At 40.9% G+C, this 5,778-nt stretch overlaps 1 long non-coding RNA gene across 1 annotated transcript; it reads left to right on the forward strand.

The window, feature by feature from the left end:
* The first annotated feature begins 1,892 nt into the window (after positions 1-1,892).
* Positions 1,893-3,866, forward strand: LOC143131683 (uncharacterized). Its single transcript, XR_012988171.1, has 5 exons — positions 1,893-2,001; positions 2,146-2,259; positions 2,446-2,616; positions 2,871-2,990; positions 3,343-3,866. It is a non-coding gene; the product is annotated as an uncharacterized LOC143131683 (long non-coding RNA).
* Positions 3,867-5,778: the final 1,912 nt, after the last annotated feature.

The following is a 5,778-nucleotide window of genomic DNA, read 5'->3' on the forward strand; positions in this document are numbered from 1 at the left end:
TAAACTGGTGAAATTCACTAGCCATTCAATAGGAAATCAGCATTTCAGTCTAAAATCTAGTACCAGCCAACATAATTTTTTCCTTATCTCCTGTCTATTGGACAGTGGAGTTTGGTTATATGTTTATACTTACTTATATTTACCATTTGCTGTAAGTGCATGTTGTGTGTGATGTCTGTATGCTACTGAGACCCCCTGAATTTCCCCTTGGGGATCAATAAAGTATTTATCTATCTATCTATCATAAAAATTTGGCTGGTGCTGGTGCTAATTTTGAATCCTGATTCACCTGGCTTGACAACATTTTCCTCATCACTGCTGCTCCTGTCGCTCTCACTGTTGCTCTCATCACCACCTGGCTTGGGAACATATTCCTCATCGCTGCCTGCACTATCGCTGAGACAACTATCCTCACTGTCCTCCGGGGGAGCTCTGACGTGAGGTTGCGCGATTACGCGCTTGCCGTAAAACACGGAAGGTTTCATTCGGATCTGCATAAAAATAAATAGCTTTTGTATTCATATCCCAGCATGGTGTATCCCACCATGGTGTCTGTATAAAGACTATTGAAAATAACTAAGCAAAATACAAAGGATTACCTAGATAAGCCGTCCTGAAAAGCGTTTTTCTATATAGCGCTAGCTAGCGGTTAGCATTAGTCTTATGGTCTACTGTCGCTAATATGCTACAAAGCTAAATATTATAATAACTTCAAAAATACTTGTCACACATATTTCACCTCATTACATCGAGTGTATAAGCACACAATAAGCAGGTCAGTATTTTTATCTTAGCAAAACTTACCTTATAAACACCTCAGGATCAAACTTTCCCGCCTCATATCGATAACCTCGCGACCGGAGTAATCCTTGTGCGTAAACAGGAAATAAGTCCGTCACTTTGCGGTCCCACTAGAAACAAGTGCTTGTCGAAGGTTCCTAGGTCCGTAGCGAATATGCACTAACCGGCATTGGGGGAATGAAGACGCCATTTCGGCTGGTTAATTAAGTTAAACGGTTTGTCGCATATTTATGACAGTAGGCGTTAAGGGGTTAACTGCATGACGTTAATTAAGACACGTTTGTGGAGCGGCTGCTCTGATGGGTTTCCCGTTTACCAACAAAACTAGGCCTACATTCGCGCGCAGCCGTGGGGCAGAAGACGCTGGGTGCCACAGTGTTATAAACTTGACTTATAGTCGGCTGCTGTAAGCTACAATCGGAATTTTTTATATACCCCTGGTCCCCTGTTGTCTCAATGATAATAACATCTCATTTCAGGCTATATTTCAGACTTTGCCGTTCATTTGCATTAACATCGTATTTTGTCATTTTTGGCGAAGACATGCATTCCTTTAAGGATATTGAACATATTGAACATTCTCTAACCATCGTGATTTCGAATTGGTGCAGTTTTCAGCACAAAAACTAATTTTGTTCTTTTCATGGAGAGCACTGCTCTATGCTGTTCTATGGTGCTTTCTGCGTCTTGCGCACGCATGTTTTCGTGACGTTGCATAGAAATCCATGTAGCCTATTCTAGGCTATTCTTTTTTCATTTTCATATTTTTGGAGTTGTGCATTGATATATCCATGTTCTTGGTTCAGTCTTTATGCATATTAAAGTTAGAGTTCATCACCAATGGGGCTACAAACGTGTTATGTCCGTGCATGTGAAGTTATATCTGTGTGTTGCGGGCACATGCACGCGCGTGCATGCGCGTGCCCGTGTGGGCCGCTGGTTGGTGAAAATGCCAGGGCCGTTTTTTAATCCCAGTCCGTCACTGTCTGGCATTGAGACAAGAATGTATTTATTTTATGTTTTTCCTTACTCATGTTTCAGGGAAAGATGTTTACCAACTCTCCACCCACAGGGCATATCTTGCCCACATACTATATAAAACCACACCTGTTGCTTTGTGGTTCTTGTCACAATAAAGGTGTCTATTCAAGATGTCTTTTCTTATCAATATCGTATTGACCTTTGCACTGCTCTATCAAGGTAAAACAAACATTTAAACATTTCTCAAGCATATTTGATTTGCTGTTGAAAGATGGAGATCAGCTGTTTGTTTAGATCATGTCAGAAATTAGATATGCGCTGTTAACATATGGAGCATTTTGAACTGATAATACTTTCTGACAGTTTCCGCGCAGTTGCAGTGCCAAGTGTGCACTTTAAATTGTGCTACCCCACTTACCCAAACGTGCAGCACTGGAGAAATATGCTTTACATCAACCAGCCAAGTAACCACTGATTGTAAGTTATGACATTAAACTTTTTCCAATGTGCCGTTGATCAGGATGTGTTAATCCAGTATGTATAATTGTAAATCATAGTTGTTGTACTTCATATTTACACTGTACAGTTTTCATTTTTAGTCCATTTGGCAAATAATTTAGCAGTTATCACTTTCTTTACATTAATATTTCTCTTTACTTCTAGCAAATGCCCCTTTTACCCTCCCCATCAGAGGTTGCATTCCACAAACTGTGTGTAATGATCTGGATGCCCTGACCTCGACACAGACCTTTTCATTAGGCTTGGGATTCACCCGTGTCACCACTGCTGCATCCTGTTGCAATACAGCTAGGTGCAATTCTAATCAACCAGCAGGTTGTGGGACAATTTATTTTCCCAAATATCTTCTCAATGTGATACATCCAATATATAATTATATTTTCTTCTTAATCTGTACATATTGATCATTTTTTTTATCTGTATTGAGATGACATTGGGTGACAGATTTAATTTTCCCAATCTTGTACTTATGCTTGTAATATGTTCAATGTGTAATTGTTTTTTTTTTTCATGTATGACATGCCTCTGTTGACTGTAAATTATTGATGTGCTTGTGTATTTTACCTCAGCTCCTATGAATACAACAAATACAGACCTATCCTGCTTTACCTGCAATAGCACTACTGATCAGGTCTGTCTCTCTAATGTCACTTGTGTGGGAATAGAAGATCGATGCTTTAACGGCTCCGGTGAGTTGTGTGTTTTTCTTGCATTTCAGAAAAATTCCATGACCCCATTTAGAATAACCCATTTTTGCAATGACCAGTTTTAATGTAGGCCTAAAGGTTTTTATTTGTATAATCTAATCTGAGACCAATTGGATTTGAGACACTAAAGGCTTGTATGGCTTTTCATGCATTGTCGTTGCATTAATCATTTATCTTCCATTGTTACTGAATTGTATATTTAATATATGTTTATGTAGTTAGCACAACTGTGTGGGCACTGAACTGAAAAGATACATAAACCAACAACTATCACATGCTAAACCTACAAACATCCATTTCTCCACTTAAAGTGAGATTGTTTTCTCTTTTTCAGTGACTTTTCCAAATGGCTTTCCCCTCACAAACAGTAATTTGACTCGTGGCTGTGCATCCAGGAATGTGTGTCCAGCTCTGCAGGGCCTTGGCAGCTTTGGTAACTTCTCTTGCTGTGAGGAGTGCCTGTGTAATGAAGCTTCGGACCTTAAACTAAACCTCAGTTTTCTGATCTTGAGTCTAGTTGGAATATTCATGCACTAGATTGCAGATGATAATAACGTACTAATGAAAATATGTATTATTACTACTACTATTAAGAACTTAGAGGTGACTATTGTTTGATGTCTGATTGTGTTTTTTAAATCTCAATAGGACTATAACTTTGTTGAATACAGGAAAAAAATGAAAATTACTTATTGCTGTCTCAATCATGTGGTATTTATTTCTGATAGAGAAGTGTATTTACTTCTTTATGGTTGTAAATACAGTCTGAAATAACTCAAGTACTGTTCTTTGCTTTCATCCTATTAAACTAAAACCAGCATGTGCATATGCATAAATAAAACATAATATTGAACACAATTTTTGCCTAAATGATTCCTATATTTAAGCAATATGACACGACTGGGAGTGGGGGTGAAGATATCCCCACTGCTGCAACTATCAGCCGTAGGTACAAGACTGAAGGCCGAGTGCCGAAGTCTTAGGCCCAATTGTGATACGGGCACTGTAGCTCCATGGTGCATAGTTCTAGGAGACGGATGTAGAAGTGCTTCTGCTTGGGTGCCATGTCTTTCTGACCCTCGTATATAGCACCCAAAGGGAGGCAGGTCACCTGTCCCAGAGGTACACCGGTGCTCACTGAGTTGGGGTCGCGCAAAAGGACAGTGCTGCCACTGGTGCCTGACCCGCGAAGGGTGTGCATAGTGGCTGTTCAGACATATATCAAGTGGCACTGCCACAGAGACTGCAAGAGAAAATCCAGTCACTCAGGATTCGAGTCTAGATTCAGTCCAAGAAATGTCCAAGAAGTGCATTAACTTTACCCAGTTTACTTGAAAGCCGAATCAGCTAAGGTGACGGACTACGGTTAACCGTCTGTGCCCGATTACCATGCATGATTTATGGTGCATGTCAGAGATCTCTAAGATACTGACAGAGGTGTGTGGGTACCCATAGGGAGTAGGTGAGCAACGTGTTTTTTTGTTTTTTTTGGTGGGGGTGGGGTGCTTCATGCATAACTGCAGTCACAGTGGAGCCGGGCATGTGACAACACAACTGGGGCATGGTAAACAGGGAGCGGAGAAGTGGCACTAATCCGACTGGGGAAAGGGCGTTGCACCTTTGCTGGAGCTATTGTAGCATCAAGGAAGTGGTATGCTCCTCTGTGCACATTTGCCCGCGTCAAAGATGTGCGTTATTGACGGGCGGTCTCAATTGTTGGGTGGCACACAACTCTCTGCATGCCACGAGCCATCCGCGCCAGAGCCAGCTGCAGTTTAAATTAGCTAAATAGCCATTTAAATAGCCGGCTGTAGCCAGTTAAATATTTCCGCCCTTTAGTTTTAATTAAAATGTCTGGAAAAATCCCTATAGGAGGAGGTGTGGTGCCAAAATCGATATAAAGCCCTGAAGACTTAAAGAGAACAATGAATGTGGCTCTTCTGCCACATTAATAATTGGTTTCAAAACCCCCCCCCCCCCCCCCCCCCAAAGACTTTTGATTATGTCAAATTGAAGCCCCCTATATATCTATGCCCCCCAGACCACTGGCCACCCACAGGATTGTCTTGCACAGTGCCTTTGCATATGAATCATGATGTCAGTCAGTTTTAGGCTTACCATAGATGATCTGAAATGTATTCTCTTTGCATGGAGCATATAGCACTATGCAGAACATTTATTGAGGTGTATATTTGCACACATTGGTATCAGTGTTAAATTCATTCGATTTGGATATACAGTATATTAGTTTTGGTAATGTAAGCATCAGTAAAAACTGACATCTTTGAACTCCAGGCAACAACCAGGCAATCGCCTGAACAACCAGGCAATGTGCATGTGGGTCTAAATGTGTGTGTGTGTGTGTGTGTGTGTGTGTGTGTGTGTGTGTGTGTGTGTGTGTGTGTGCGTGTGTGTGTGCGTATGTGTCAAGTGTGTGTGTGTGTGTTAGTGTGTCTGTCAGTGTGTGTGAAGGTGTGTGATGTGTGCAGAATGAGGGAATATAATTACTTAACACTGCATAATACTGTTAATAATAGCTAATTCAGAATGCCATTACAGTATGCCCTTGAGGGCAAGGACCAGATAGCCTAGCCATTAATCAACTAATCAACACTAGCAATCACTAGCGACACAATCGCATAAACCTGCAAAATCTTGTGTATGATCTCTTTTTTGTGTATGCTTCTATGAATGTTCAGTATGTGTATACATGCACTCTTGAGTGTGAAAGTATACTGTACTGCATGAGGGTGATGTGGGCACACAATGC

The sequence above is a fragment of the Alosa pseudoharengus genome, unplaced genomic scaffold (assembly GCF_046254945.1).
Source record: "Alosa pseudoharengus isolate Yale_2024_CS ecotype anadromous, Long Island Sound unplaced genomic scaffold, YU_APseudo_1.1 YU_APseudo_1.1_scf_18, whole genome shotgun sequence".
NCBI lineage: Eukaryota > Metazoa > Chordata > Actinopteri > Clupeiformes > Clupeidae > Alosa > Alosa pseudoharengus.